The sequence below is a fragment of the Haliotis rubra genome, unplaced genomic scaffold (genome assembly GCF_003918875.1).
Source record: "Haliotis rubra isolate DU_JTF1 unplaced genomic scaffold, ASM391887v1 Scf1058, whole genome shotgun sequence".
Classification (NCBI taxonomy): Eukaryota; Metazoa; Mollusca; class Gastropoda; order Lepetellida; family Haliotidae; genus Haliotis; species Haliotis rubra.
In genome coordinates this window covers 218,027-231,452 of record NW_025764957.1, presented here as the reverse complement: position 1 = coordinate 231,452, position 13,426 = coordinate 218,027, and the positions used below count along the sequence as shown (strand labels likewise).

Sequence of the window (13,426 nt, the reverse complement as noted above, 5' to 3'; positions counted from 1 at the left end):
AGGTATACGGCGGCGGTCTGTAAATAATCGAGTCTGGACCAGACAATCCAGTGATCAACAGCATGCGCATCAATCTATGCAACTGGGATACGATGACATGTGCCAACGAAGTCAGCGAGCCTTCGCCTCTTAAGACAAGTATGGGTTACTAAAGACCAATTCTAACCCGGATCTTCACGTGTTTGTAATTATAAGACACACGAATGAAGGGATGATTCCCACGCACGTTTCAATCAAGGACACATTCATGCCTGTCACAGAATCCCCGGGCCCAACCGCCGCAGTGCTGAGAGTAGCCACCGTCAGATGGAGACCAGGGTTTGGCTCAGACTTGTCTGAAATATTCAGGATATCAATAGAATTCGTTTTGTTGAATAGGACTTTCGATTAACGGGACAAATTGTAAAACCCAACATACTTTGGTTTTGTGTGCTGTTTCACGCCGCACTCCGGAATAGTCCAATACATGATCCGTCTAATTCTAACCCGTAATATTAACGGGGGTCAACGTTAACGTGAATAAGTTCAACTCAAGACACATCGTCAGTATTTCGTTACTATTAAATATGTATGCTTCAATTATATTCATTTCCACTATGTACAAACCTGTCAATAAAGGAAGAAATATACACGAGAAAATCACATACTTACTAAGCAAACTAGTATGCAAGTATAAATAGGTATCACTGTACCGAACAATTGATGATAACTTCTAAAGGTCACCAGCAACCTAAGGCCAGGATAAAAGGGACCATGGGACAATTGGTAACTATGGTACCTAACCCACCACTATCCCGCTGTATGGACTTAATGGCGATTGGCATCAACAATGGAATAAACAATTATTGTATGATCAAACTTACAGGACTCGGAGAACCGCACTCTGATAGATGTACCCTTACATAACCTCTGAGGGATCAGTCGTTTTGCACAACTTCGATCCCATTTGGGAATGTAACTACAAAAGGCGAACAAAATCCACGGTTTGTGTAATATTCATAAGCATTATCTGTAGAAAGCAGGGTCCATAATACCAACCAGATCATGAACGGTGTTTGATCAAGAAGCTAAAGGATTTACTGTAAGAGTTTCCTGGCTGGTTGGTAGTAGTCCAGAAGGTATCTTTAAACGGAGCAAGACCAATGGCATCTGCAAATATCGACGATATACCAATTTTCCAGTTGTCGTTACCGGGGCTGTAGTCGTCGCTGGAACGTGCCTATGTAGAAAAGGACAAAGTCAGTTCACGTGGACTCGCCTTTTGGTGTGACTGGGGGTGGTGGGATAGCCTAGTGGTTGTAGCGTTCACCCGTCACGCTAAAGATCGGTTTCGATTTCTCCATACGTACGTGTGAAGTCCATCCGTGACATGGCTGGAATACTGCTAAAATCGGCGGAAAGACGTACTCACTATAGTTTGACTAACATTTTCACCACCTGGGTCCTGGGCCTAAATTTTCGAAGCTCTCTTAGCGCTAAGCTAGTCGTAAGTGTCATACCTTAACAATAACTTACGACTATCGTAGCGCGAAGAGAGCTTCGAAAATCTAGGCCCTGACCCACAAAGTATTCGTAGCGCTACGACATTCGTAAGCCTATGATAAATACAGAGTTACGATAGGTTGTAACGTTTTACGGACGCTTTGTCGATCGGGACTCTGGTTACAATTTATGTTGACTTTACGAACATGCATCCAACGGGTCTCGTGCCCCAAAACGTCATGACGTTACCTTGAAGAAAGGGCTTTGGGGTTGTGGTGAAAGCGGCATACTTGACTTAGTTCGATTTCAGCACGAATAAGCGGTAAAACAGCCCATCGATGCCACTTAAAGTCTGGTCACACCTTGATGATGATTGATTGCTAAAAACGGCGAAACAATACTCAAACTCCTTTAATCAAACTCAGGCCGATAAAGCTGATGCGACGGTGACGTTAACGTTAACATTAAGCCATACACTTACATACACTTATGTAGTCCACTCACAGTGACAATGTCAAGACAAAAGCACTGTAGTTGGCTGAACAGTATCAGTCTCAGGAGGTTTAATCTATCCAGCTTAACTAATTACAGAATACAATGATCATTAAGCCGTTCATAACACAATCATGTGTATTGACATTTTATCCGGAGCTTCAGGAGTACTTTTTAAAAAGAAATATCTGTCCATCGAATATGCTTGAAACACAAACGAGTCTTCACCAGATTATACCGTTGATGTACGGTTTGCTGGACATTCTTCTGTATGTGTTTAAGCAGTAACAAAACAAAACCTACGAAATGATCCCAGCTCTTCCTACATCTATGGCACACTTCCGTGTTTTTGAAACAATCATTGAGGAAGGCAAATCGACGTTAAGTACTGCTTCACTTAATACTGATTCAGAATCTTTCCGAATATTTGGCAATGATGACGGGTGGTGGGGTAGCCTAGTGGTTAAAGCGTTAGCTCGTCACACCGAAGACCCGGGTTCGATTCTCCACATGGGTACAATGTGTGAAGCCCTTTTGTGGTCTCCCCGCCGTGATATTGCTGAAATATTGCTAAAAGCGGCGTCAAACTAAACTCACTCACTAGTAATGATGAATATAATGTTACCATTGTGACTGCTGAATCTCCAGACTCTGCAAGGCTTCTCTGGAATAGGACATGCAGTACATGATGTTGATTCCATTCTTCCTGGCAGATTGACCCATCAGCATCAGCCAATCACGTCCAATGCTGATGTTGGTGAGGAAAGCGTTCATACCATTGAATTCGTCGTTCAGCCAATCCTTGTAATGGAAACAACATAATTAACTCTTTCAACCCCGGTCTACCAGAGGCTTTTACTGCCATGAGATTCTGGGGTCATAGATGGAGCCTATGTTTATCAAGAAAAATATCAGCATTATTGCTACTACATTATACACCATTTGAAAGGTCTAATCCTACTATTTATAAACATGAAATTTATTTTTTATCTTATTATTCAAATAATACAACTGCAACTTAAATAGATTAATTTTTAATGAAAACGCAAGCTTACACATTTATAATGTCCAGATAAACCACGAAGGGAGCAAATGATGCGGCAATTTTTCCATTTGTAACATGTCATGTTACCCCCGTACCTTTTTCTGTTATATTTTCATATTTACGTAATCAGAAATTTATTTTAAAAAAGATTTCTCAAATAATATGTATGGTCGTCTATTTCCCGATATCAGTGGCTTTTCGCTCGGTAACGTGATACAACAGCGGGAAATACCACGATTTTCGAAGCTTCGTATGAATAACATGTGAGGCGATTCGTTTGATGGCGGCTATTGTTCGAAGGCTCTGAACATCAACAATATCACTGTACCCTTGCCAAGAGTATTTTCACAGTTGTAAGAAGCGATTTTATTGGATTCTGATTGGTTTCTAATGACCATTTTTCGCCACAGTCTGCTGTAAGATCGTGATTGGTCAAAATCGTACACGTGACTTAAGGCAGCCAATCATATTACAGCCAGAAATGGGTTTCACACGTTGTACCCATGTGGGGAATCGAACCCGGGCCTTCGGTGTGACGAGCGAACGTTTAAAGCACTAGGCTGCCCCACCGTCCCCGTTCAGTGAGGAACGACACTCTCCTAATAATTTCTTCGCGAATAATATTATTGCGACAGAAGGTTGAATTTACGTATTTCCAGATCCGCGTTGGAATTGGTCCTCAGCAACCCATGCTTGTCGTGAGAGGCGTAATGGTCAGGCTCGCTGACGTGTTTGACACATGTTATTATATCCCAATAGCGAAACTCGATGCTTATGCTGTTGATCACCTGGTTGTCTTCTCCAGACTCGACAATGTACAGTCTGCCACCATAGAGGTTAAATACTGTTGGCTTTAAACGACAAACAATTGATTCAAGATTTATATAACACCACCCCTACACCCCCCTGCTTCAAATTCCTGGATCTGCCCCTTATGCTCATGCTGTTGATCACTTGGTTCACCTAATCCTGACTAAAAATCAATGGAAATATGATTCCAATTCATATAGATATCCGTCACTGGACCTAAGTACATTTTGTCGAGGACATTTCGAGGTCTAAAAGTTGACTAATAATTCTGTAATCAGCAAAATGTGTGAACTCGTTGCTGGAGACCTACCGCCATCAGTCCAGTATCCCAGATAGTTTAGCGTGAAGTCAGCTTCCCTCATACTCTGATGCTTGTCGTGATATTTACGAAGGAGCTTCCCCCAGCCCTCGAATGCCTGAAACGTCAGAGTGAGTGAGTTTAGTTTCACGCCGCTTTTAGCAATATGCCAGCAACATCACGGCGGGGGACACCAGAAATGGGCTTCATATATTATAACCATGTGTGGAATCGAACCCGGGACTTCGGCGTGACGAGCGAACGCTTTAACCACTAGGCTACCCCACCCCTCCTGAAACTTTAGAGAGAATCGAAGTGACAATATCGGTTTGTGCCATCCGTAATTTTGAGTCAATAATGAGTGCTAACTGCCAATGATGCCGTTAGTCTTTCACGGAGTGTGTCCCTTACCCGCAACAGGATCCGCTGATCACAAATCTTAACAACCCTTGGTTTGTCATTTCCTCGAAAGTATTCTTTCGCCAAATTACAATGTTATGTGCATTTATGTCCGTCCGCCAAAGAGTGAGTGAGTGAGTGAGTGAGTTAATATTTAACGTCACATCGGCAATATTTCAGCCATATCGTGACGAGAACATTTGATATTGAAATGAAATATATGTATATTATAAAAAACCTGTCGACGAAGGACAGTAAACAACTAGAATATCTCAATTACAACTAAAACTAGTATGGAGAGTTACAACTGATAGCACTATTTGGACAATACAATATAAAAACAAGCTATAGATCGCCAACACCAGAAGGAAGATCACCAAATCAGGGACTCGTCCGCCAAAGAAACATGGCTTGTACAACTCACGGAAGTCAAACAAGCTCTACTCCATGCACGAACCTTAACTGTTTGCCACTGATACAGTGTGAAGAGCTATGAAAGACATCGCCGACATAAGCTGCAAACGTTTGAGTTAGTGTTGTTGTACGTCGCCTTGAACAATATTACAGTAATATCATGGTTTGCAAACGGCTCCGCACACTGTACCAACGTAGAGAATCGGAACCGGGCCTTAAATGTGAATGGAGAACGCTTTAACCACTGGGCTACCCAAATGCGCCTCTGCACACGATATCATTCGAAATGCATTCCTGTTTATGCGATTCAAACTAAGCTTAGGCCCAATTCCTCATTGACAAAAGGGGTGAGCTTTGTGCGAAATAACCACTGGCCCGCTAGCCCGTGGCTAGTAAACATCCAATCGGGCCAGTAAATATCCCGACTGGCTAGTGAATTTTCATAGGTTCATTTTGTAAATATATCACTCTCTCCGACTTTTAAGTTAAAACACCCTCTTAAATCATGCAAGTTTATGGCTTGAAAAAAGTGTTCATCATATTAGCAGCTTACCTTCGTGTAATCTTTAGCTTAGTTTATACATTCATATTTCGGGCTTGTGAATTATATTTGTCGGCTAGTAACTTTTAGGCACAGCTAGTCCGACTAGCCTTCTATTTCTCACACTGGCTTGTAATGTCTCAATTAATTCATGGGATGAATATACCTCATCGTTTAGTAAATCTCATTACCTTATTTATGCCTTGGCCGCTGTAGTAGACAACAGTTTGGTACCGGAAGTCCGCGGGAACACGTTCAACTCTTCCCATAATGCCCCAGTTGACTGAATCAGTGGTGAGCGTGTCTTCATGGAACATGGAGCCTGCCATAAATTGGCTGAAAGGGGAGATAACTACCGTGTCTCAATTTTCATTGAAAATACACAATGGTCCTCCATCGATACCAAAGTTTGGTTTAGCTTCTCCTTTCTGCCATCTGAAACATGGAGATAATTGTATGTATGGTGTTAATTTTATTGTCGCCACATTCAACAATTTCCCAGCCATATAACGGAATAAAGATTCTTTCGTATTCTTATCAATTTCAACATTTCAAAGATGCATGATTGATTTTGTTTATATACACCGGGAATATAAAATTGTCCATCTTCTATACATAACAACCCGTGAAGATCCGGGTTAGAATCGGTCTTCTGTAACCCATGCTTGTCGTAAGAGGGGACTAACGGGATTGGGTGGTCAGGCGTAAAACTAAACTCACCTACTCACTATACATAACAAACGACATTGGTCACTTCACTCCACAAGCTACGCCTTGGGCAATGCATGTTTTAATACGTCCCGTAAGACTGAATGGACCTGGTGGTCAGTCTGGTCACTGTACACCTGGCTTGAAACATTGCTCACAATAACAATCAATCATTGTTTAATTTAACGATTTAAATTTTCAATCCCTACACGGGGTCAGTGGACAGCAAATCCGTCACTCACTCATTCTACAAAAGGTCACTGTCTTACAATACCTCCCCATCTTCTTTCCAGTATCCCCAACCATGATACCGCCATACGACAGGAAGCCGAGGTCAGGGACGCTGTCGGTGATGTGGAACGACGGGAAACTGCTGATGACGTCATTGTGGTTCAAGGTGCCCGTCAGCAAAGCTCCATCTTTATAATGCTGCAAGTTAACACTTTTTTTCGGACAATGGTATGTATTTACAATTTATCCAGTTGTCGAGTGTATTCCTAGACAAGAAGACACGGTTCAACTTGTGAATATATATCTGTGAATGTCTTTATTGAATAATATAAGAAGCCGATCGAAAGTACTTAGGAAAACATTCATTTGATTTTCGTTATTTGAATACAATGTATATGATCTATTAGTGAGGTAGTCGTATCGACATCATATCAGCCATGTAGCGACGAGTCTATGTGTCGAGTGTCCGATAGAACAAGAAATCTGAAGGAATACAATAGGGTTGGGACGGGTCGAAATATTCTACCCGGGTACCCCACCCCCTATTACCCTACCCTACCCGGATAGCCGTTATGTTAATTCCTGACATCAAATTTGTAAGAAATGGTAAATGAATATATTCTTCAGCTCGGGGGTAAAATTTCGAGTTTTTCAATATCTTAATCATGTATTACGTTCAAAACTGGTGACTGTAAATAATGTCTAAATCTTCAAAGACAATGCAACGTTTTTATCATGAAAGAATAACATATTCATTGTGTAATGTATTAGTCACATGATCATAACGGGTCTGGGTATTGAGACAGGTACCCGGGTCCAATCATTGTCCACCTGTCTCGGGTATCCGGGTTACCTGTCACAATCTTAGAATACATATGCACAGGAAATGCGTTCAGTAACATAATAACGTATGGTATCGATTTACAACTTCTTGTTAAAAAATTAAAGAAGTTGTAAATCCATACCATATGTTGTTATGTTACCCTCCAACTTCTAAACATGTATTTTAATATGGAATTAATACTCTTCGTTATTGGGAATGAAAAAGCTGTCGACCACAAGGACCTACAGAAAACAAAAGCTGTGGGTCCGAGTGGTTGTCAGTCGGCTACGGGCCTAAGGACCGACGTTAGTTTCGAACGCTGCATAACGTCAACGGTCCTTATCTTTTTATGTTTGCATCGAAAATTGTAATATAAAATATCGTCTGCTCACCTGCTCAAATATCACGAAATCTCCGAGATTTGACTGTGTGTATTGCTTTACACGAGCTATGGCGGCATACCTTCCTGCATGGTATTCGAAGTCCGTTGACGTCCACCCGCCAAGTTTGTCAGACCCGCTGCTGTGCGAAGCACCCTTCAAAACTAGTGTGTCGTCTGCTGTTGAAAACGGGAAGCCGTCTGCCCGGAAGAAGGTGTGCGCGTTTGCCAGCCATGTTTGGTTTTTTGATACTGAGGCTATATGTGCCGTCCGATGAAACTTCAACTGTGAAGTCATCATTGATGGCATCTGAAAAGTGAGTTATTTCTTATATAAAAGTAAGAATTCAAAATACTGACGAATAGAAGTGTGGAATTTGGCTAACATATTTAACCCTGGCGGTTTGCAGGATAAGAGTGAGTTTAGTTGTACGTCGCTGTTAGCAATACTCCAGCAATATCAAGACAGGGGACACCAGAAACTGGCTTCACACATTGTACCCATGTGGGGGATCGAACCCGGGTCTATGGCGTGACGAGCGAACGCGTTAACCACTAGGCTACCCACCGCCCATGTAGGATAAGAACTGGTCACCACCAGTTTATGGATCGGTCACTCAGTGACATGGTAGACAGTTGTTGCTGTGGAACAAAACCTCAAGTTACTTTGTTTGTTGTTAATGCCGTACAGTATACTACGGCAGTAGGTTTTCATGGCCCAAACTCGAACATTCACAGACCCCGTCATAACCGTGCAATACAGCTTAGTGCTACAAAGAGAGAACACTTCAAAAAAAAGCACACAATACACACAGATAATATTTTGCCCAATCGGTCCTTTATAGAATCAACGTGATTTTCATGTTAAATTATAGCCTTCATTTGAAAGGTTAATTTAATTTAATTCATATTCACGACTTAACCATCTCCTTTTATTGGTCTTAACAACTACTGATCTGTATAAACTTTGGTTATCAGCTATTGCAAATGTAGGGATTCGAACCCAGCTCTACGTCGTGAGGAGTGAACGCATTACGGCTTAGTCACCGTCCCAAGGTTTCATGTGGAGATATCGGCATGTCAAGACCAACAGCGTTCGCTTTGTTTGTTACTTATGCCAACACGTATTTGTCACAATAACCATAAACAATTGTATGTATCTTGATACTTCGCTGTTAATTAACACTGCACTTACTCCAATGAGTGGACTATAAATAACCGATCAGGACTAATCAATCCAGTGATTGAAATTGAGTGAGTGAGTGAGTTTAGTTTTACACCGCACTCAGCAATAAATAAATGTAAATAATCGAGTCTGGACCTGACAATCCAGTGATCAACAGTATGAGCATCGATCTGCGCAATTGGGAACCGATGTCATGCGTCAACCAAGCCAGCGAGCCTGACCACCCGATCCCGTTAGTCGCCTCTTACGACAAGCATGGGTTACTGAAGGCACATTCTAACCCGGATCCTCACGGGGACATATTGACAACTCAGTCTTGTATAATTACAAGGAGTGAGCGAATGGGTTTAGCTTTACACCGCACCCAGTAATATTCCAGCTATATGGCGGCGGTCTGTAAATAATGGAGCAGGACGTAAACAGCATGACACGTGCACTAATGGAAGAAAATAGAGCAACAAACACAACCACTGTAATCAAGTTACCTTTCACAACGGGAGACGCGAATATTGAGGAACACAGGAGCCATGTCAGAAGATGTGACGCTGACATTGTGCAGGGGTGACACCATCCACTCACTCCTCCGAGGTCAAAGATATCAAAGGTCGTCTCAAGATGATTACCTTTCACGCTGATGATAACGCTGATAACAATGTAGAGGCAAATAACGTCAGCGATGTATTTGTACTATCTTGATTCGAGTGAGTGAGTGTGACTTTACGCCGCTTTTAGCAATATTCCAGCAATATTACGGCGGGGGACACCGGAAATGGGCTTCACACATTGTACCCATGTGGGGAATCGAACCCGGGTCTTTAGACGCTACCTCACCGCCCCATCTTGAATCGAATTTTGTCTTATGCGAGTATTCATATTCCAGCTGTAATAAGCAGGTTGTAATATATTCGAGGCTAGGCCAGCAAAACTATTGGTAGATAAGGACACGTTTCTCCTTAACGAACATTTGTGTAAACATTGGTTTTCTATTAGTTTCTGTTATCATATACGTTTCCCACAATGTTGTCATATACATCCGGGGCGGTGGGGTAGCCTAGTGGCTAAAGCGTTCGCTGGTCACGGCGAAGACCCGGGCTAGATTCCCCACATGGGTACATTGTGTGAAGCCCATTTCATTTGTCCCTCGAAGTGAAATTGCTGGAATATTGCTAAAAGCGGCGTAAAACCATACTCACTCACTCATATACACCCGCTGGAATCGGTTTCTGTATTCAGATGAGAGCAACTGAATATTTTCTGGCGTTCACGATCTGTATAAGTATGCATTCACCAATTATGAGAAGTTGTTAGACAGAAGATTTGACATTACTGTACTTCCAAACTTCTGAAAGCAGCAACGTTTCTTAAGAAAAAAACGCACCCCCTAAAAAAAATAAAAAATAAAAATAATCATAATAAAAAAGAAAGAAAGAAAGAAAAAAATCTTTCTTAAATATACTGCCCTATAGCAACAATTTCGCTCGTTGTTCAAACCCAGGTTGAAAAACCCCACTCTAATTATCTTTCACAATCTAGCTGCTTGAGGTAGGAGATGGGAAACAGACAAAAACACCTTACCTCAAATGTTTAATAAATGGAAAATGGAAATGACATTTCTTGTTTATTGTCACACAATAATAATAAAGTTTACGAAACGTGAACGATAACATTGATTGTGAACCGTTTTCAGCTGATTAATGTTCAATTTGCTGGAAATTAATTCCGCTTTCTTTGTACGGTGACTATCTCGGCTCTCAAACGTGCTGTTAACCTAGTCGACCCAGGTCCGATCTATGATGATGAAAATGTCATTGGTAACGGAACCCTCAACCCAAACTTGCTATTGACTAGAAATAATTTTTAAAAAGTATGAAAGTAGAAATCATTAAGTTGTCAATATTTAAAGCCTCTGAATAATTAATAAAGTGTATTGACGGAAGACACAGTACACTTAATGTTTTCGAACATTGATTAAACAGTCGTGTGCGATACTCTACGCCTGTTAAAGTCTGAATAGCATTCATCGTTAACGTTTTTTTCACGAACACTTTACACTTTGCTTGTAGTTCTCTATACAACGGGGTCCATGTACACTATCAAGTTGAATGTCATCAACTCACTACAAAAAGAGACAAAGAGAGATAATCGATTGTGCCATTCCGACGTCAATTTTACCATTCTTTATTGTTTTCAGAATGCATGTCGTACCATGGTCTCAGAAACATCAGTACCAGTGTTCCAAGCTGAAACGGCCACAGCTTAATCTAACTAGTCATGACGCCTCAGCTACTTCGATCCCCGATTGGACCCTTCGGAAGCCATATTGAATACCATTGTAAGGCATCCTCACAACCATTTTGTTCAATCTGTATTGTCAGATATGCAGCGAAGATCGATGCTCATGATGTTGATCACTGGATTGTCTGGTCGATTATTTACAGACCGCTGCCATATAGTTGAACATCAAACAAGCAAAATAATAACAAAATACTAATTTCAAGAACATGTGAAACAGCCATCATCAACCTGTCAGTAACTCTGTCGTGGGGGACCCGTGAAGATCTGGGTTAGAATTGATCTTCAGTAACCCATGCTTGTCGTAAGAGGCGACTAAGGGGATCGGGTGGTCAGGGTCGATGACTTTGTTGACACATGTCATCGTTTCCAATTTGCGTAGATCGATGTTCATGCTGTTGATCACTGGATTGTCTGGTCCAGACTCGATTATTTACAAACCGCCGCCATGTAGCTGGAATATTGCTGAGTGCGGCGTAAAACTAAACTCCTGTCGTGAGGTAGTTACACACTTCCACATTCCCTACGTATAATTGCTATCAGCGGAATTATCACCAAAATTGTCAACGCATTGACACAATACAAGATTGCATCACACACATCCTCAGATGCAGTGTATGAAATAAGGCCCGTCCAACCGCCCGATACGGTCTAGTTTTCTGACTGACAGTCTAAATTTACAGGTAGCCATCCCGATGATCTGGTAAACATTGTAGATCATCCATACATCTGAGTAAATTCACCATATTTGGACTGGTTAAATCCATAAACCCTGATGTCTGGCTGGATTTGGGGCTTATTTCATGCACTGTCAGATGCAGTCTTGTTGTTCTAAGACCGGAAATCTGTTGTAAACATCAGGGAAACCATCCAACCGATTTGTCTGTCAGCCATATTGATGATCTATCTATCTATCTATACAAATATTTGTAGAGCGCTAGGATCTGGTAGAACCACTCAAAATCGCTATACTGAGATAGGAACTGGCAGTTGAAAGACTTGTCGAGGGTCCCAATTTAGGAACATCGTATGCCTTCCCAAAGAAGTAGGTGTTTATATTTGCTCTCTACGCTGACAGTTCATGACGTGACTTCAGGCTGAATGGTAGACTGTTCCACAGAGTAGGTCCGGATTTGTCCAAACATCTGTCTCCAAATGTCCTGGTTTTGTTGGAGGGGACACGGATAAGCAGTTGATCTTGTGACCGCAGATGTTGTGTTGGCTGGTAGAGTTGAATGAGGTCTGCAGGATATGCTGGAGCGAGTCCATGGAGACATTTGAATACGCCAGTGGATCTGACGCGGTACAGGAGTAATGTGTTCCCTTATTATAGTGCCCGTGGTGACGCTCGCTGCTGTATTGTAAATTCTCTGCAGGGTCTTAATTAGAGAGGGCGGTGGGGTAGCCTAGTGGTTAAAGCGTTCGCTCGTCACGGCGAAGACCCGATTCCCCACATGGGCAAAATGTGTGATGCTCATTTCTGGTGTCCCCCGCCGTGATATTGCTGGAATATTGCTAAAAGCGGCGTAAAATCAAACTCACTCACTCACTCTTAATTAGAGAATCTGAGAGTCCTATCAGAAGGGCGTTGCAACAGTCCAGTCGTGGTGTGATGTATGCTTGTTCCAATGATGCAGTTGTCATTTGGTTCAGATATCTGCGAATCATGCTAATCTGGCGTAGATAATACATGTAGTTTGATTTGTTGTTCCATTGCCATTTGCGAGTCAAAGATGACGCCCTAGTACGAGCCTGTGACCTGGACTTGATGCAGCAACCTCCTATGCTAAATACTGGCAGAGAGAGTCTTGATTGCCCACATGAGGTTGTGAAAACTAGCAACTCAGTTTTGTCATTATTAAGTTTGTACCTGTCATCCATTATTTTTTCAGATCATGCTCCAGCTCATAATACCAGTCACACAGTTAGACTACCTCTCTGTGAAATCCTGTCTTGGAACTCATGTTCTCTCCTAAGCTAGGAACCGCCTCCGTGGTGTAGTGGTTAGAGCGTCGGTCCGGAGAGTGGAATGTCGCGGGTTCGATCCCCGACCGTGTCATACCAAAAGACAAAAGGCATTAATGGGTACAACAAGGACTGGTCGGCTCGGAGTCAGTATAATGTGCCTGAGTGGGGTATTCATGCTTCACTGCGGCATGGTATCTCAGTGAGCTAGCACTATAAAACCAGCTTAAGTCCGGGCTAGTACAAGCAAACCGCACATACACATACACACGCATGCACGTCGTCATATGAGCGAAATATTCTCAAGCACGACGTTTAACCCAATTTCACCTCACCTCCTAAGCTAGGACAACCACAGCAG

At 42.1% G+C, this 13,426-nt stretch overlaps 1 long non-coding RNA gene across 1 annotated transcript; it reads right to left on the bottom strand.

The window, feature by feature from the left end:
* Positions 1 to 277: 277 nt before the first annotated feature.
* Positions 278 to 2,756, bottom strand: LOC124277175. Its single transcript, XR_006898758.1, has 3 exons — positions 2,600 to 2,756; positions 1,081 to 1,219; positions 278 to 335 (listed from the first exon to the last, which is right to left on the bottom strand). It is a non-coding gene; the product is annotated as an uncharacterized LOC124277175 (long non-coding RNA).
* Between the last annotated feature and the right edge of the window lie 10,670 nt (positions 2,757 to 13,426).